Source organism: Rhodnius prolixus, unplaced genomic scaffold (genome assembly GCF_049639745.1).
Source record: "Rhodnius prolixus isolate KJV_2025 unplaced genomic scaffold, Rpr scaffold_9, whole genome shotgun sequence".
Classification (NCBI taxonomy): Eukaryota; Metazoa; Arthropoda; class Insecta; order Hemiptera; family Reduviidae; genus Rhodnius; species Rhodnius prolixus.
In genome coordinates, this window is record NW_027411604.1 from 14703420 (window position 1) to 14724831 (window position 21412).

Here is a 21412-nt window from a genome sequence, read left to right on the forward strand (position 1 = left end):
TTTACAGTAAAGTATGTTCGCTAGTCGCCTCCGTCCACGACACCTAATTGGTAGATGGACGTTAAGCCCCGCCTGAAAAAATTGGCAATTACTTTACTTGATATTATTTAAGTAATTTTACTGCATTAACTTTTTATTAATTTTTTTAGAATTTATTAGATGTCACAGACCCTTATGCTGGCCAGTTCATTCATAATCTGTGACATCTAATAAATTCTAAAAAAATTAATAAAAAGTTAATGCAGTAAAATTACTTAAATAATATCAAGTAAAGTAATTGCCAATTTTTTCAGGTGGGGCTTAACGTCCATCTACCAATTAGGTGTCGTGGACGGAGGCGACTAGCAAACATACTTTACTGTAAATTTCGAACCCAGTACCACAATATGTACATATTTTAGCTTTAATTGTCTCGCCTCTAACCGCTCGGCTACCGTGGCGCCTGCATCACATAGTTCTAAGTTCATTATGAGCTTTTTTATCGGATTACTTAATGTACAAGTATAACAAAATATTTTTGCTTTTGATTCTATTTATCTTTTAAAATAACTTTTTTGTACATTATACCTTAATGTTTGCCTTTCTTTTTCTTAATTCCCACCTACGTCAAAATGTTTGAAAGAATAAACATTTTTATGGAAAAATTTCTTTAAATTAAAGTTTTCAAATGATTTCTTTTTTTTTTTAGAATCAAATACAAGTACAAGATAAAGCCTTTTAAAATGTCATAATATACCTTTTAAAAATATAAGTTAACTTCTAATTTCGAACCTTATTCCAATTGCAATGCCTTCCTTCTATAGTTATTTCGGCTTTATAATATTAATAAAGATTTTATTGGCTAAAGATATCTGGTCTGTTTTTCACCAGCTTTTTTCCTTCAAAATCCTGTAGAAGAAGAATAAAATAAATATTTATTATAATAAATATATACATAAAATAAATAGAAGTATAAATGTATAATACATTTCAACCTTCTTAACTAAGTGAAGTAAGAGAAAAGTTAGGTGAGGAGGATTGGAATGCAGGGGAAAAAGGAGAGGAAAAACCTGCAGCTAGTGTAATGAGTTAGTGTAGGATATGTTTTAGTCTTCTGTGTCTGTATGATGTTGAAGGATCTGTAGGAGGCTATGTCGCGGCAGAGTGGGATTGGGATGGCAGTCTAGAATGGAAAGGAGGAATCCTGTAAATATCCTCCATCCTTATCTTGTCTAGCTTATCCTAGTCCACAATTTACTCTAACTCAAAATGATTGTGTCCTCCTCTGTCACTCTGAAATTTGGAACATAACCCAGAACTCTGTTACTTACCCAACGAACAATTTAATGATAAATACCAATCGGGTAGGTTACAAAAAGAAATGTCTCTCCACAGATTACTTGATTAACATCCTTGCAATAAAATAAATTGTTCATTTTTTACATTTTTAGTCTGTTTACTAAAGTTTGAAATTTATTATAAATATTAATGATTCAGATGGCCCGAATATATTATAGTTTTGTTGATTTTGAAAACATGAAATTATGATACGCTCAAGCCATAACCTTTGACACACATTTAGTAGATATATATATAAAATTGAATATGTAATTAACCTTTTAAGTTGGGAGGATAGTAAATTGCGTTGCATTAGCTAAAAAAATTATTTAATTTCTTTCGTGAACGGGAAGTGGAAGATTAGGTTCTTATAATGTGCAGCGTTACCGCTCTCTGATAATGCAATCTTTCCACTTAACCTTGCATGAACTGCGCAGACAAATGGAATACTATATATAATATATATTTATTAAGATTAAATACGAATGTAAGATCATTTAGATTTTATTGCTTATCAGAATAACGTCAGTTATTAAATTAGAAATCTTTGCCAGGTTTGATGGCTGCTCCAGATGGGAAGATTTATTATAAACTCGTTCCTGGTTTCCAATCAAACAAATGTAAATTTAATTATACATTTGTGTTAATTCTAACTTCTTCATTAAGGATAATAATTGGCAAAGGTGATTTGGTGTTTTCATTTCATGCATTACTATAATGGAGCAGTTTGGATTTAGATTTCATCACGCACTTCGGCCCTTTTTTGGTTGATAAGTGATTGGTGCACCTTCTAAATGAAGGATATCTAAGCTAATCCGGCTAGCTCTCTTTCTATTTCAACCTTCAAAACCATTAAGCGCATATACTTATTTTATTCTTTATTCTTTTGGAAACTAGACCTTCAATTAAAACTATGGTCTGCTACAGATCAAAGAACTTCTCATAATATAGTAGAGTAAGAGATAGCTCAGTTGTTTGCGAATACTGGATCCCAACGCGCAGATACTGGATTCAAATCCAGTTGCTAGGTCCTTAGATTTTCTCTTTTCTAGGAGCTTCTTACAGCTCATTGTCTCGCAGATGGACAGTTGTGTTTGTAACGAGAGAACACTTGCCATTAGCCGGCATGATCTCAAGATATTGACGCGCCTTCATTTCTAGAAATCTAGAGTTGATGTTAATGCTGTACTATTTGTAAATATTTTTTTTTTTAAATGATTTAAGGCGCTTCAACATCTCAGGTTATTGGCGTCCGGAGCTTTTTTCAGTGCACTGCCGATCTCCGGACAGTGAGCTGTAAGAAGAAGCTCCTAGGAAGAGAAAATCTAGGGGTCAACACCTGGATTCATTCGAACCCGGGACCTCCTTGTGAGAATCCAATTCGCTAACCTCATAGCTAATCCCTTCCCTATTTGTAAATATTATTACTAAAAATAGACGTCGTCAATGTGTGGCAACCACATTTGGCTGAGTTGGCGGATAGAGTGCGGAATGCTTTACGGGAGGAGTCTGTGAGAAGGGCCAGAGGAACGGAGCCTTTACAGGACACTTATGGAGGATAGACGATAGCAGTTCGCTTTTTGGTCATATAGCCAACGGGAAACTAAATTTTAGAGACCTTAGCTGGGGCTCTTTAAAATTCGAGCCGAGCTACTAAAGGTTAAATAGTGTCCCGTGGTTGGAGCTGCAAGGTGATGATGGCATGTGCTCCTTAGGGTTACAGGAGGATCTCTATCTTTTCCTAGCTATATGTCCTACTCTAGGTGAGCTCTCCGACTCCGAATAATGGGTAGATCTAGTCTTTCTGGCCATTATATTGTTAATTTGCTGTCTACCTCGGATTATCTTCCACTTTTGCCAGGAGTGCCTGGGATTTAAGATACAAAATTACAAATGGAGAGCCTAAAATTGAAATATATATATATTTTTTATTTTTATTTTCAAGAAGTTTAATGATTTATTTTGTTCTTTTGTAATAGCTCCACTGTTTGGTTTGCTGCTCTTCTTTGGCTCTCTATTATTCTTCAACCTCCATCTTTTTCTGATTCTTGTTCTTTCTTAATTTTGATTTTATTTATTTATTTGTTTTTTCCTTACTTTACTAAAAGCTAACTCCTGCATTTCGGCTATAAGCCATGCAATTTCCTATTATTATAAATTTTGTATTCTTTACTTTAATTTTGTATTAATTTTTTATTAAAACAATAAAGGATTATTATTATTATTACTAAAAATCAGGGCTAAGTGATTTACGAAAATTTTTTATAAATGATGATAATATTTGATAATCTTTTCTACACTTTCCTCTTTAATATTATATCAAAAAATTATTTCTTTTTTAATTTTATTTTTTAGTAAAATATTAAATACTATAATTAATTAATAATAATATGTTATTATTAAACATAAAATTTGTTTAGGACCTGTATTTTTGGAGACTTCCTATGGTTAAGAAACATATTGTGTTTGTGTTTTTTAATTGGCTAGCTCACAGGATGATATCCTTGGACTGTCTAATTAATAGAACAGGCGCAAAATACTTATAATTATTTAATTATTGAAGTTATTACGTTCAATGTCCTCAAAACTGCCAGAAAGCTCTACAGAGCCTGTGAAAAGTAAATGACTCAGTTACTCTAGTCATTCTAGATTCGAATCTAGCTAGTAGCCGAATTGATTCTAGTGCTTACCAGTACTTTTTTCTTGACACGTTACAATTATGAATATGACGTGGCCACCCGTCTCTTCAACCGTCTTGTAGCATTTTCTAGCTAGGCAGTAAGTTCAGGAGAAACTAGAGGGTTAGACTGTGGAGAAACTGAGCCGTGGGAATTGGCCGTATTATATTGCAGCTGCAGAAACATAGGGAACAGGGAGATCTCGATGCAAGGTAGAGTTTTTGATACAAAGTAAAGGAGCGTTAGCGATTCGACGGAGTGTTTTTGACTGGAAGGATTGGATTCTATAGATATTGGAAGCTTTGTCTGAGCCCCCAAAGTTCCATTCCATAAGTCCCAGGCAGGCCTGAGTATCATGGTGTAGATTAAGACGCTTCTTTTTTTTTTTTTTGATCAGTAAAAGTTTCCATCGTTTGTCGAGAAGTCTACAGAGAAGTTTGAATCTACTGTTTCCGTTTATGCCTAAGTATAACGGTTCCAGGGTAGGCGTTTATCCAAGAAGAGTCCTAGATACTTACCACAATCTGTTGTGGGAAGAGGAATGTGGTTTAGTTAAACGGTGTGGAAGAATCGTTCGCCTTAGGGAGAATGTAATGTGATTATATTTGTTTTCATTGATTTTAACTCTCCATTTTTTTAGCCAATGTTAAAGAGATTCTGTACGGAATTGAAGACTCTCAATACTAACAAATAAGTTTAAACATTACAAAAAAAAAAAAAAAAGCTATCAATAAAGCTGGTAAAAGAGGTAGAAGCTCAAATTATTCAAAAAAAATTATGTAGCCATTAGATAACGCTTAAATTTAGTTTTAAGAAAAAGAATATATATATATATATCTCACCCTAATCTAATTATAAAGTTCAAAATTCCAGTTGTAAACCAGATCGGCCGGTTGATAACAACAGGGTAACGACATTACACCCAATTATCGTACTTTTATTACTTTTTTGTAATTAATTATTTGAAACTAGTTCTACAGAACTGTGTTACATGAATGTTACTGTATTCGTGTGCGAGGATTGTGACAGAATGAACATACATTTACAATTTGTAAAAAAAAAACCCAGTGTGTGCTGAACTGGTCAGCCTGTACGATATTTTTGTTATGTTATTTTTGTTTTTGTTTTGTATGTTAATCAAAACTTTCATTTATTTATGCATTTATATTTTGTTATATAAATTACCTGAATGTTACAAATATAACCTATTTATGGTTTGTTTTAATTAGGTAATGATTTTTAAAAAAATAAGATATTTATTAATTTCATTTCTCTGTAGACTTTAAAAATAAATCTCTCGTAAAAAGGTATATTTTTTTAAAACTTAATTAGGTAGTTTGGAGGTACGAGAGATAGAGAGAATTTTAGTGTGAGAAAGAGGAGTGAGACATGTGGAATGGCTCTTGTCTGCAGAAGCTTGGATCAAATGTTCTGGAATCTTGTAGCAGGCAACACTGTTTATTACTGTAAGAAGCTCCTAGACAGAGAAAAATCTAAAGGCCACCAACTCGGATTCGAACCCATGATCTTTGTGTTGGAATCCAGATCCGCTAACCACTCAGCTAATCCCTCCGTTACTATTCCACTCTAATTTTTTTGTACAGAAATAATTGAGAAGTGTTAGTTATCTGAATTGTTTAGTTAGCGACTCCTGGAGCCTAGGTTATTCGACGAAGAAAATTGGGCCGCTTCGAATAATCGAATGCTAATTTTACTATATTTCAAGTCTCTATCTATTTCAATAGTGAGTTATAACTAAGTACTTTATTGGTTAGCGTTAGTTTTTGATGGCCTGTCAAGTAGGGTTGCCGGCTAGTAGTAACGTTTCTTGTAGTTCAAACCTTGTATGCGGAGTCCACCACCGTCAATCGTTTGCCAACGTAAAAGTGCTAGGCATCTGATTGTGATTGTCGGCGCAAGAAAGTGTTATCTGATTTAGATAATATGATAGGACAAAATTATATGTCTTGGAGTGAAAGTTAGAACCGGCAATTTCAGTGTATTCACTTTGATTTTCCATTTTCCAAAAAAAATAAGTTTTCTCAGAAAGTTTAGAGGTACGAGAGATAGAGAGAATCTTAGTGTGAGAAAGAGGAGTGAGACATGTGGAATGGCTCTTGTCTGCAGAAGTTTTAGATTGAGATGGAAGATCTGCCGGATACAAAGTGAAGAGAAGGTGGCTAGCAACCTGGGGAAATACCAATCAAAGGGTAAAAAGAAGAATAAGTACCACCGGTGTGACTTAAGACCCGGCCGCAAGGAGGTTTCAAGTTTAGTTTTCTGGCGTATTTGTTTGAAATAACTATGGAAATATCTAACTATGAAAGCTAGGTAAATGGTCTTCAACCATTTGGACAGTTCTTTTTTTTTTAATTCACTAGAGAGTTATTATTATGAAGCCTCATCAATTTGGTAATAATAAATCCTGGTGAAACAATTAAAACAAAGTACCGTTTCGGAGTTATTTGGGTAAAGCATACCCAAAATCTGTACGTTACGAATATAGGCCATAAACGGTTTCAAAATCTACAAGATCTACGGCCATGTCTTTCGAAATGAAGACTTCTCTCTGCTTCAATGATAAATAGTGAGGACTCATTGTCCCAAATACCAACTCCAGAAGAGGGAATATTGAAACTGATGGAACTGAAAGTCCGTCAGTCAACCCACTTCCGTTGACTCTAGGTCAACACCTACACAAGTGGTGATAAATACAGGAAATTGAAGCACTTGCTGTCGATATTACTTTCTCACATTCAGTCTCCAACTTGTCACGTCAGACTTCGAGGGAAATTAAGGCAAATTTGAAAATGCTGGGCTCCAGATCCATGTTCAAATATATTTATTTGAAAGTAAACCACATATTTATTTATTTAATTTCAGCTGGAGATACGACTTAAGCAGTAGGTGGTACGACTTAAGGTACTGGTTTCCTTAATCGGTACTGGTACCGATTTCAATTTTTCTTAATTTTAAGATTTTAAGGGAAAAAGTGCGCAGTCTATTTAATTTTTTTGGCAATAAATAGAAGCAGGGTTTACTCAGGTTTCCAATGATACTCATAAGTAAGGAACGGATTTTTATGTATTTAAAAATGCCAAATATTTAATTAAAATATGCATTTATTTTCGTCAATTATGTGGAAAATATGTGATTTTCTTAAAATATTTTCTGGAATATTTAAGTAAAATGGACATTTTTTTTTATGAAAATGGATTTTTTTTCAAGTTATACAAGAAAAGAATATTTTTACAATTTATAATAATTTATTAGGAACAAAATAATTTGTTTTTACAAGTTATAATGATTTATACAACAAAGAACATTTTTACTATTTATAAAAAGATGTTTTAAATTTTCAATTTTGAAACTTCACTCTTCGAAATTGTTTGCAACCACATGAAATTTCAAATGTTGGAACGTAAAGTGACGACGATCTGGGCGTAAGATGGACTTGTAACGACTAAAAGATCGTTCAACATCTACAGATGTTATAGGTGCCTTGCTGAAAGAAGTTATCTCGTTGGTTGTAAAGGGTACACGATGTTCTGAGGTGACTTCTGTTCCACTGATAATATCAGAAATCTGGCAGATGGTCTTCCACCCTTTGTTCTTGCTCAGTACTTCTACCGGTTTTGATCTGATCAGATCTCCCTTACTCCCAGGTATTCCTTCCACCTTTTCGATGACTTTTTTAACGTTGGACACGTTTTCTGTCAGTCGAACATTTTGGGACTCAAGTTGGGTAATGGCTTGTGCAAGAAATACGCAATTGTCAGAAATGAATGCAAGGTCGTTCCTTAAATTAGGTTTCTCGAATAAAGACTTGGCTGTATTTATCGCTACTGCTTCGTCTTCGAGATGTGAAAGGACATTCTTGATTTTATTGTAGTTTTCATAGTAATACTGAGCCTCTTCCAGCCAAGTACCCCATCTTGTCAATATTGGTTCTGGTGGAAGGCACAAGTCTGGATAGAGATCTTTTAGCATTTTAATGCGACTTGGTGCTTTTAAGAACACTTTTTTAACCACTGTGATTCACAGCCCTACAGTCTGTGGTTCACAGTTCCTGTCAACCACCTCCCAATTATGAAAATATGCCCAAAATGAAAAATATGTACATATTTTGATTAAATATGTAGAAATATTTATTTACTTTAATCAAATATGTATAAATATGCGATAACATCCAAATATGTGGAAATATGTGAAATAAAAGTAGGCTCAAACGGCTTAAAGAGTGTCAGTATGAATACTTCTAGTTGAAAAACGTCTGTAAATTGCCTAGAAAAAAATATGTAAATACATACGAATCCGTTCCCTACTCATAAGTATGTGTTTACTAATACATTCTATGATTTCGGAGAACGTTTTTTTTAAGGGGTACGAATTGAAGTAACCTTACCGTATTTCTGGCAAAATTGCTCGTTACTGGCAATCCACAAAACTGAACAGTAAGCCCATCAGTACTACCACCTTAAAATCGTTTCCCTTCACTCAATTCCCTGTTACAAACCTTTTTTTGTATTTTCTTTTTCATTATTATTATTTTTTTTTTTTTTTTTACAAAATCTTGTTGTTATACAATTTCTTGTTTCTACATATTAAATTTCCGGTCTAGATATAAAACCGGATCTTAATCAGGTATCAAGTGCAATCTAGTGGAGCAGGTATGACAGGTTTTTTGTTGTTGTTTGATATTTCTGTCTCTCTTTACCTTCAACATGTCCAGAAATATTTTGGTTTCTGAAGTGCAGTCGGAAACCTTTTTTTTTTAAAAAAAAATTTTGACAACTAACAATAGTGGTGGCAGCCTGTTGATTTTTTTTATTATTATATTTTATGCGGCACCTTATTTAATGGTGTCATAAATCTAATAAATCAAGTTTTACGAAAACTGGTTTCATTTGATTTTATTTTTTATTTTTTTAATTTATTCAAAAAGAAATAGATATTAGTTCAGCACTTAATTCGCTTCTAGAATATCAAATTCGTTCTTTTCATGCTGCAAATATTTTATTTCTCTCTTCGCTCGCTTTTAGTTTAATGATGAACTTTGTCTAATGATTCCCACAATTTAATTGATTTAAAAAAATGCTATAAATTTTGGCATTGATTATGTGGCCTTAAAGAAATGATAACCTAATCATAGGAACGGATTTTTATGTATTTAAAAATGCCAAATATTTAATTAAAATATGCATTTATATTCGTCAATTATGTGGAAAATATGTGATTTTCTTAAAATATTTTCTGGAATATTTAAGTAAAATGGACATTTTTTTTTATGAAAATGGATTTTTTTTGGTGGGGGGGAGCAAGTTATAATTATTTATACAAGAAAAGAACATTTCTACAATTTATAATAATTTATTAGGAACAAAATAATTTGTTTTTACAAGTTATAATGATTTATACAACAAAGAACATTTTTACTATTTATAAAAAGATGTGTTACATTTTCAATTTTGAAAACTTCACTCTTCGAAATTGTTTGCAACCACATGAAATTTCAAATGTTGGAACGTAAAGTGACGACGATCTGGGCGTAAGATGGACTTGTAACGACTAAAAGATCGTTCAACATCTACAGATGTTATAGGTGCCTTGCTGAAAGAAGTTATCTCGTTGGTTGTAAAGGGTACACGATGTTCTGAGGTGACTTCTGTTCCACTGATAATATCAGAAATCTGGCAGATGGTCTCCCACCCTTTGTTCTTGCTCAGTACTTCTAACAGTTTTGATCTGATCAGATCTCCCTTATTCCCAGGTATTCCTTCCACCTTTTCGATGTCTTTTTTTAACGTTGGACACGTTTTCTGTCAGTCGAACATTTTGGGACTCAAGTTGGGTAATGGCTTGTGCAAGAAATACGCAATTGTCAGAAAAGAATACACTAAGTGACCGAACGAAATGAATTGGACACTTCAACGAACGAGCAGAAAGAACAGACGTCAGACAACTTCAAAGAACTAACAAGTGCCCGTCACTGTTTAGCAGCATTCTGTGTAAATTACAATAACCATTGTACCCACTGTGATTCACAGCCCTACAGTCTGTGGTTCACAGTTCCTGTCAACCACCTCCCAATTATGAAAATATGCCCAAAATGAAAAATATGAAAAAATATGTACATATTTTGATTAAATATGTAGAAATATTTATTTATTTTAATCAAATATGTATAAATATGCGATAACATCCAAATATGTGGAAATATGTGAAATAAAAGTAGACTCAAACGGCTTAAAAAGTGTCAGTATGAATACTTCTAGTTGAAAAACGTCTGTAAATTGCCTAGAAAAAAATATGTAAATACATACGAATCCGTTCCCTACTAATCAATAATCAAATTATTGTAGACCAAGGAATTAGCTCGGATATCTCGTTAGCGAATCCAGCTGCTAGCTCCTGGATTCTCTTTTCCTAAAAGCACCTAGCAGCCTACTAACTCCCAGTCATTGACAGCGACTTTTTTTTTCTTAAACGAGGGAACACTATCCGGAGGCCGGTAGTCCTACTTATAAATCTAAGCTATGCGGGCATCGCCACTAACAGCCTATACTGTGGTGCCCTCAAATAACTTGAAAAAATAGATTTTCAAAATCTTGTTCCCAATAAGTGCGATTTTTACTGGAACAGAATTTTATTTATATTTGCAAATTTCTCAATCTGTAATTTAAGTAGCAATGGTCTAAGGCCTTGGGCACACAGAAAGCGGTCTGTCGCAGCGAGGAGCGATCCCAGCGGTCGTCGCGGCGGTCTGCGATATGGGGATGTCACACAAGATGCGATTCTTTTGTTAGAGCGGTCCACAGTTTGATAGGTTTCTTCTTGAAAAGTAGTAGTGCGTTTTCTTGTTCTTTTTCTCAATTTTTATATATTGAGTGTGAGCTCAGACGAAGAACAACTCCTTCTGCTATTAGCTTTACAAAGCAAAAAGAAGAAAAGACAAAGTTGGGTGCATGAAATCCAATAAGAAGATATTAGTTCAGCACTTAATTCGCTTCTAGAATATCAAATTCGTTCTTTTCATGCTGCAAATATTTTATTTCTCTCATCGCAATAAGATTTTGTAAGATTTGTAATTAGGGGAATACCACCGCTTATGTATCGAACTGGAGTCACTTGAAGATAGGTTCTTCTAGTAACTTCGTAGGTCGCGAGAATTAAGTAAAAATTGAGTAATAAAGTTTCTTAACATTGGAATCTCTATTTCGTATTACTAGGTGGCAAGGCGGTCACGTTGAAATCTGTAATTTTGTACTACCAGATCGCTTGTCGTCGCAACAAAGACTAGCCCGAGGCGGTAGACCGCTTTCTATGATGCAACATTGTGTAATACAATTAGACCGCCTGACCGCCTCGGTCGGAGATCCTAGCCCGCCGCGACAGACCGCTTTCTGTGTGCCCAAGGCCTAAATGTGGAAGAAAACTTTTACGGCAAAGGAAAAAAACAAGAGAATTGCTTGTCTCCAAGGCAACCATTACTAGCTCAGGTAGAATCAAATGTTTATAGAGATGATTCAACGAATTAGTCGCTTCCAAATTTGAACAAATATATTACATAAGTCTGTACGCTATAATATAACCAAAACTCCGATTTTATTCATATTACCTTTAATAGAGGTGTCAGTAATGCATTTTATGGTTTAAATTTACTGTTATTTATAATTCTATTTTTGGAAGTCTGTAATGCATTTTATCTAAATGTATAAATACATAAATTTAAGGCTTATTTTCAGAATTGTAAAAAAACTACATGTTGTTGCTTGATGTTGCAGTACTTTTGGCTTAGCATTATCACACGTAAACATGTCGCTTAATTTCAACAATTCATCACAGTGTTAAAAGGATCAATGTGTGTAAAATAGAGAGAATATCTGAGAGCTTGTAGTTGCGTAAACATTAAAGAACACAAAATGTAATTTTATTTCTAATTGTGGGTCTTCTATTTGAACTGATCGCTTTTAGACAAAACCAGCGAACCCGAAAGTGATAATCTTGTAAACGGCTTCTACAAGTTTCTTTACTTCAAGGCTCAAGGCGCGTCAATATTTGGGGTTATTGGCGCCCGAAGCTTGGATCAAATGTTCTGGAATCTTGTAGCAGGCAACACTGTTTATTACTATAAGAAGCTCCTAGACAGAGAAAAATCTAAAGGCCATCAACTCGGATTCGAACCCATGATCTTTGTGTTGGAATCCAGTATCCGCTAACCACTCAGCTAATCCCTCCGTTACTATTCCATTCTAATTTTTTGTGTACAGAAATAATTCTACAAAATTTTATCAAAAACATTTTAATTTCCATATAAAGGCTCTTTGAAAAGGAGAGTTTAAGCTCTATTTAATTGTAATATGCAGGCCTACCAACAATAAAATATAATATAATATTATTTTATTGCTTTGTAAATGGCTTCTTCGTAAGTACATTAAATTGACTTATTCCTTTTAATAACATACGAGGGGGTACCCAAAAAAAACCGGAATTATTTTTTAAAAGCTATTTATTTACAAATTTTTTACAGAACAACCTTATCCCCTTCAAAATACTCTCCATTACAACTAATACATTTGTCCCACCGGTGCTTCCACTGTTCGAAACATTTATTGTAGTCATCTTTAGAAATGGCTGACTGCTCCTTCTTCGTTTTTTTCTTGACCTCTTCAATGTTGTCAAATCGGTGACCTTTCATGCCCTTTTTCATGCGTGGAAATAAGAAAAGTCGCACGGAGCCAGGTCAGGCGAGTAAGGTGCGTGGGGCAGCGGAACCATGCCATTTTTAGCCAAAAACTGTGTAACAGAGATGGCTGTGTGTGCAGGTGCATTGTCGTGGTGGAAGAACCAGTCTCCTGTTTGCCACAAATCGGGTCTTTTTTGGCGAACACTATTGCGCAATCTTTTCAAAACTTCCAAATACAAGGTTTGATTGACGGTCTGACCTGGGGGGACAAACTCTGAATGGACTACGCCTTTGGCATCAAAAAAGCAAATCAGCATTGTTTTGATGTTTGACTTGACTTGACGACATTTTTTTGGTCGGGGTGAAGATGACGTCTTCCATTGGCTCGACTGTTGCTTTGTTTCTGGGTCATAACCATAGCACCATGACTCATCACCAGTAATGACCTTTGACAGAAAGTCTGGATCAATTTCAAGCTGTTGTTTCAAAGCACGACATGTTTCAACTCGATGTTCTTTTTTTGATTGTCAGTCAGAACTCGAGGAACAAACTTGGCAGCAACTCTTTTCATCCCCAAATCTTCCGTTAAAATTCGCTGAACCGAGCTCCAAGATAACCCACTACTCTCTGACAGTTGATCAATTGTCTGTCGACGGTCTGTGAACACCAGCTCTCGAATTTTTTCAACATTTTCGTCGATTCGGGCAGTTGATGGACGTCCAGAACGAGGTTTGTCATCAATCGACATGTCGCCATTTTTAAACCGAGTAAACCACTCATATACTTGAGTTTTTCCCATAGCGTCATCTTTGTAAGCTGTTTTCAACATTAAAACACTTTCAGCGGCATTTTTGCCGAGTAGAAAACAAAATTTCAGAGCTGCACGTTGTTCACTTAAACTTGCCATCATAAAAAACGAAAAAAGAACAAAACAGCGCTGGTAAAAACAATCACTGCAGATGAACAGAACAAGCCAGGCAGACATCACAGGCAGGACTGAACTGGCAAGGAATTGCGCTATACACGTCTAGCGGCAGAAATGCGTACTACATAAGCTCCATGCGCGGCAACGCAATTCCGGTTATTTTTGGGTACCCCCTCGTATTATAACTTTCATTTAAGAATTTTTCCTTCAATAATTCGTTTTGGGACATTTAAACAGAAGGAAGGAGGTAGTCTTCTGCCTATGAAAGGTTTTAAAAACTTCAAATTTGAATAAAAGAATAGGTTATAAACTATAGGCAGCCTGTAAAAGTTGTGTGAATTGTTCAGGCCGAACTTTTGAGATATGCGATTATTTAAGAGTATTTATTATTTTCTTTATTTTATATTTTAATTTTTAATAGAATTTTTTTCATGTTTTGGAACTCTTTTTATGCTCAAAAAGGATTCAATCCTAATTTGAGCATTGTTTTTTTCATCGATCAAGAAAATAGCCAAATTAAAAAATACAAAACAATTTTAGCTAATCTTTACTTGATTCGCTGCAAAATATAAACTTATAGATTTAAAAACTTAAATTTCTATAATTCAAGTTTTAGTGTAATTTTTTCAAGTTATAGCTTTCTAACTGAGGGATATGTGAGACCCTACCCTAAGATATAAACTACAAAATTTAGCCTGAGGTTACCGATACTAAACTTGTGCCAATGTTTAACCGCGTGATCTGTATTTGGTAAAGACTATTTCTGATTATAGAACGCCAATTAAAACCAAAGCGTTCAAACTCTACAAGTCAGTATTTTGGTTTCTATTTCAGGTAGCGTTACAATTTTATTGCTTTCCCTAAGATTGTACAATAATAATAATAATAATAAAAAGAACTTGCTATTTATAGTTTACGACCTATTAAACAAAAATGTTAACAGTTTGTAGTTCTACTTTTAAATTGGCCTATCTTGCCTAGATGTTTTTATATTATAGTATATTAACTAGTTTTAGCTAGTAAAATTTTAAAGGAATGCTCATAAAAATACAGAATGTAATTTTCATCATGTAATCATATATTTTGTATAAGTTATAAGTTAAAGCACAATAAGAAATGGGGATAAACCTATCGGGGACGCAGGCTTTGATTATTAGTTACTCACTTTGGCTGTCCCCTTTATACGTTCGTTAGGACTGCCACTAAATTGTAACTAATGGATCTGTCTACTTGTGCACTTGTTTCAGATAGTTATAATGGAAGCTTTTGTTTTTTTCAAAACAAAATGGTGAAGAAAAATATGAAGTGGCAAGGAAAATTTTGTAACAATTTTGCTAACATTAATGTCGATATATTTGGACATTTTAACAGATTGGATTTAGACTACCTGAATTACATCTCCAAAATGAAAGCATGGTAGATTTTTCTCATACTGTCTAGAATGTGGAAATGGTTGCGAATCGCCCTCAACATAAATGCGAAACAGCTACTTGTTGTAAAGAAGAAAGGTTATTTAGAGTAAATGCGAACCGGCGATTGGATAAAAAGGGCCGAGTTATGAAAGTACTGGAAGAAAGAATCAAAAAAATACTCCATTAAAGTATGGTAATCAAACTTATTAAAAAATAAATAGCTCTATATTTTTATTTTGTAGCTATTTTTGAATTCAATTTTGTTACTGAGTCATAGTGGACATTGCAATGGAATTTGCAATACAAGTACGAGGGTCGTTTGAAAAGTCCGTGCAAAAATAAAAATTACTTAATTTTTTGGGGTAAACCTTTTTTATTTTTCAACATAGTCTCCTTTTAGGCTTATACACTTCGTCCAACGCTGCTCTAGTTTGTTGATCCCTTCCGAATAATAGGATTTGTCCAAGTCTGAAAAATAGCCATTCGTTTCTGCAATCACCTTCTCGTTTGAATAAAATCTTTTTCCCGCCAGCCATTTCTTCATATTGGGGAACAAATAGTAGTCCGAGGGAGCCAAGTCTGGAGAATAGGGGGGATGTGAAACGAGTTGGAACCCTATTTCCATTAATTTTGCGGCCACAACTGCTGAGGTGTGAGCTGGTGCGTTGTCGTGATGGAAAAGGACTTTTTTGTGGGCCAATCGTGGGCGTTTTTCTTGCAGCTCGGTTTTCAAACGGTCCAATAACGATGAATAATATGCACCAGTAAAAGTTTTACCCTTTTCCAGATAGTCGATGAGAATTATTCCTTGCGAATCCCAAAAGACAGTCGCTTTCCGGCCGAAGGAACGGTCTTCGCCTTTTTTTGGCGCAGATTCCCCCTTGGTAACCCATTGTTTAGATTGTTCTTTGGTCTCAGGAGTGTAGTGATGTATCCATGTTTCATCCACAGTGACGAAACGACGCTTAAAGTCCTGCGGATTCTTCTGGAACAGCTGCAAACCGTCCTTACACGAATTCGTTTTTGGTCAAGCGTGAGCAATCGCGGCACCCATCTTGCGGATAGCTTTGTCATGTCCAAATGTTGATGCAAAATATTATGTACCCGTTCATTCGAGATGCCCACAGCACTAGCAATCTCACGCACCTTCACTCTTCTGTCATCCATCACCATATCATGGATTTTATCAATGATTTCTGGAGTAGTAACCTCAACAGGGCGTCCAGAACGTTCAGCGTCACTTGTGCCCATATGGCCACTCCGAAAATTTTGAAACCACTTATAAACTGTTCTAAACGAAGGTGCAGAGTCACCATAATGTTTATCAAGCTTCTCTTTAGTCTCCTGTGGCGTTTTGCCTTTCATAAAGTAGTGTTTAATCAACACACGAAATTCTTTTTCGTCCATTTTTTGAAAATCACTCGACTTCCTCGATTCAAACGAATGCCAAACACAAAGAAATAGACCGATCTGGCTGAAACTTGGTGTGTGTTCTTCCAAAGATGTTACTAACTAAACATAACCTCGTTACGCGCCAGTGGTGCTATCTCTCTGACGGACTTTTCAAACGACCCTCGTACATCATGACATTAACACATTGGTGACAATTGATGGTTTCAACAATTAAAACAAAAAATCATTTTTCACAAGTCTTTTAGCATTCCTGAATCATATTACAACTCAATCATGTTAAATATTGATTGCAATATGATTACGGTTAATTTTACAATAAATATGTTCTTCTTGTGCTACATTCACATGGTATTTTCATTCATTTAAACGAAATTCTCTTCACTAAATACGTTTTTCTAATACAAACTTGCTGGAATGATTTAGGAAATGGTGAATTGAATCTTTAACAAATCAAATTCGTGCAGTTAATGGCAGAGGTGAACTCTAGGAAGACAACAACAGAAACACAGGATCTACTTTAACCTTAATTTTCTTAATGAAATCAAATCTGTAAAACATTCTAAAAACAACTTGTGGAAGATATTAAACTAAGCGATTCTTTAAACACTTGGAAACGTAATTGACGGTAAATAAAGATGATTAGAAGCTTCTCTCTTTCAAGACCAGTTCTTCTAATAGAGGAATCATTTTGTACAGTAATGGAAAGTGGAAAAGAAGAAGGAAAATAGCCGAACTAAATATGCACCAAGGTCACCTGCCTACAGATACATTCGAGTATCGTGGCGAATGTAAATAACATTTAACAGAAATTAAAAAAAAAAGCAAAAATTAACACAAATATTTTTAAATAATATAAATTAGACAAATAGTAAAAAAGGTACTTTGTTAAAAGAATGACTGTAATAGTATGAATGCACGAACATAAAAAAATTATACTGGAATCGAAGGATAACTGTGTATAGAATGAGAGGTGCATTCTTTTTATTTTAGAATTGATACAGATTTGACTTTCTCTTGGTAAATTGTACAGCGGCCAGTCCTTCCATGTTTAAATTACTATATTGCGTAAGTGGAGTGCGTGCCGTGATGTGTAACTACCAGGTAGTAGCTAGCTCGTCAATCTCGGCCGTCTGGAGACAATCTGACACAGAAATAGAATTCCTCGTATTCGCTTCAATTTATCACTAACTAAAAGTTAGGCGCACAGATTATTTAGAAAATAACCATAAATGTTTATGGAACAAATGTACGGCGATATACTGGGCCAGGTTCGGATATCAGGAGCAAATCATTAGATTTGATTAATGGCTTTTAATGATTGGGTACGATGGAATATTTATAAGAACTTTTCATTGTTGCAATTTACCATTTTCCTTAGAATTGGATGTAAAAATGAACGCTGCATGAATGCAGACGGAAGAAGGCTGTACTTACAAAATATTGGACAAGAATTCGTGATTGGAAATACGCTTGGGAGGTAATGTAAACAGCGCTACCTTCCTCCATTTTTTGGTTTTATCTGAGCAAAGAGGATCTCAAATTAATCTCAATCTTTGCTGCCGTTTATCGAGAAATATAAACAATTTAAACATTTTGTTTGGAACTCTGTGGCATATGCGCCAACAACGTACTGGCGTGGACATGTTCTTACTTCAGTGGCTAATTTGATATGCTACATGAGAGGCGCATGCTAATTGTGTGGAGGTATCAGATGTCTACTACAATGGCGGCCTAAAAGCAATGGCTTTCTTGATTTCATGGTTATAATTACTTCTTTTTGTTAATTTATTTGCTATTTACAATCTACAAAAAATAAATTCTAATCATTGAATTTGATGTAAGAAGTCTTTATGACTGGATGAGATTAGCTGGAGGAAAGAATCTGCACAACTGGAAACACTATTACTGCAGTTTCTTGCATTACTTCCGGAGGTGATCACGAGGCCCAACAGCGTTTTATTCTGCGTAGAAGAAGATCTGGAATCATTGTGGTGGCAAGATTTTGAACCAGAGGATTTGTACAGAATGTTCTTCAATTACATATAAGATCTTGAGATCCTTATAGGAATGCAGTGTTGTAAGACATAAAATGGAGAATCTGTTGACTGATGTAGTATTTTTTGATTGAAGGCAGTGGATTTTAAGTGAATTTGAATGTTTGGTTTGAACCCCAAAGTTCCAAGCCCTGAAGTCCAGTTCGTTTTGAGAACGGTATTGCATTTTAGTCGTTCGTGTTCCAGTGGTAACTTTTTCTGCCAATCCGTCGCCACAAGTAATTTGGTTTTTGATTACTTATTTTTAGTTATTTGTGTTCATTTTGTAATTATAGTTGTTCATTGATTTTGTATTATCTGTAATAGATATATACTTCTCTTGTTCTGTTTATTTTGTCCAATATTGTAGCCAGGAATGTTAAGGTTCTATTTTCTTATCTGTGATTCATTTCTCTCAGTTTTCACAGCCCCAAGAAGGACACTATTCATTTCTTCAGCTATCTTGGTGTACTGGAGAGAACCCACCCCATTCTACATAGAACCACAGAAATAGTAATTGTGTACCGTTTTTTTGAGATTAGCAAATCCAGCGGCTAACTCTCAAATAGCTAAAATAGCTGTATGGGCCAAGAAGGCATTGAAATACTGTAACAGATTGGTAATCATTAGGATAGAAACACAACTTTACTATCAACTAGTTTTATTTGGCACAATAACTCAAAATCTGAGCTAGATCACCGCTAGATTGGTTAACATTGTTCTAACCACTTGACTACTGGTTACTTCTTTTTGGTTACTACTTCGAATCCATCTTTTGTGTTCTTTTCGATAGAAACTTTAAAGTACGAAACATAACTTTAGAATAAAATGCTCTGCTATTTATGTACACAGTAGCCTCTGCCTGCCTAAATTCCTTGAAGGCTCTTCCTAAATTAGTTTGAAAGAGGGTCTGAATCTTTCTCAGTTTTTTTTTTTTTGCTTAAGGTTTTAGTTAAAGATGTCAGTTCTCTTCTACCTGCTTTTCGTAAGGGCGATATTCAAACAGTTGGTTCCAATAATGCCTTTTTATTGGCCAAGGCTGTTAGTTCTTGCTGCTACTGTAAATTACTGACGCATTGAAGACGTAACTTCCAGTGTTTTGTGAAATTATTATTTCTAGATAACAAAAAACAAATGAATTTAGCAGAGATACTTTAATCTACGGAAATTAAAATTAAAGTAAAACTTTGTAAAGAAAACTGAAATGCTTCATTCACTGTGGTGAAGAACGTGCTTTTACGAGATTTTCAAAACACTTCTACGTAATAAAGTATCTCTTAGAGAAATCATGGGGATGATTCATAAGAGCAAAGAGGTATCTAATGGTCATCCAAGTCCGGTTTCTCTTTTTCACCATCTTTTAATCACTAGGAGTCACTGAATTTTGATTTAAGCAACAAAACTATGATAGTTAAATGTGTATTTACGATTAAATTGATGTGCTTTTAAGATTTCTGAATAGCGTTGACCTCTAGCTAGACCTTTCAACGTTTTAGGCGCATCCTCATTGCGTCCAATAACACTGTCTACCTGTTAGCTAACTGCTTCTTCTACTTCTTCTTCCATAATAAATTAACTCTTTACAATTTTTAGACGTGTTTAGATCATGAAATCAATTCAAAAAAGACTTGAGCAATATACTGTTTATGGAATCAAGATTAGTTTGAAAAGTTAATCGCCATTTTGACATGGCTATTAGCCTAATTATTAGTTAAACATGAGTTAGTTTTAATCACGAATGTTCGAGTCCATGTGGATATTGAAGATATAGTTACACACATTATCAATGTGTACTTTTTTTTCTTTCTTCATTTAAATAAAGATTATGTGTTTACTTAACACTAGCGCATTGATGTCTTGAACGACAACCATCCAGTAATTACAGCCGTAGTATGAGGCCGTTAAGACATTAGGGAGTTCAGACTCTATGGATAGCCGACGTCAGGCATTCACATGGCCAGTGGTGCCTCAAACCAGGAGGGTTCGTCGGAAGAGTTAAGGGATAGAGAGAACTTGGATAAGAAAATTTTTAAATAAGTAATAAATGAAAATTAACAATTAACAAAGGGAAAATGTTTTTATGGTCACGAGAGCTAGCCTCTGAATCGCCATTTTTAAGAAAATATAAACTAGTACTTTCTTTCTTGATACTTTCTTGCAGAACTTGTGAAAACGTGATGATTTATTTGAAATGATGATGGCGGCAAGCATTACAAGTAATGATGAACATTTAAAGTAAAACCAGAGTATATTTTAAACTCATCATTGAGTTCACTTGATGATTACATTTTTTAAAAAAAATAAATAATGTTTAGACCAAGCTTTAGAACTTTACGTTGGTTAAGTGTTGGTAAATCGAATGCTAGAAAGCGGCTAGACCTGAATAGTCGAGTAAACTGCAAAAATTTTCTAGTTATCTAGTGATAATGTTGGTTGGCTTCTTTTTGAGCTCTCTAAATAAATAAAATAAATAGTAAAATACTCAATAGATTAAATTATGTTTTCAGAAATATTAATTATATTATAAATGAATTAATTAAATTATATTTGAATTAATTTATTTCCATATTATTATTATTTTTTTACAAAATCTTTAATTATTAAAATTAACTAGAAAGGTTGGTTATTTTATTAAAAGCAATAAATTTAATGAAAGTCATGATAATGTTTGCAGGATGTCCTACTTTAATTAAAAAAAAAAAATTAATTTCTATTAATTCATTACTTTTTTATTAAAAGATAAAAAAGTAATGCATAATTTCGGTTCGATTTCTTACTAATTTAATTATTTTCTTCCCTTTTTAAATTTTTGTACTTTTTTCTTAATTTTAATCGAAAATTGTTTCTTAATTGCGTTTAGTTTTGTTTTTTAAATCTTACGATTTTTATTAATAATTAGGCGCAGTGTGAGAAGTATTATTGAGATGAGCGATTATCGAGATGTATTA

The 21412-nt window shown here is 34.2% G+C and overlaps 1 protein-coding gene across 1 annotated transcript in view; it reads left to right on the forward strand.

The window, feature by feature from the left end:
- LOC141454703 (uncharacterized) overlaps nucleotides 1–21412 on the forward strand; it is a 670160-nt gene that overhangs the window by 131419 nt on the left and 517329 nt on the right. The window lies entirely within an intron of this gene.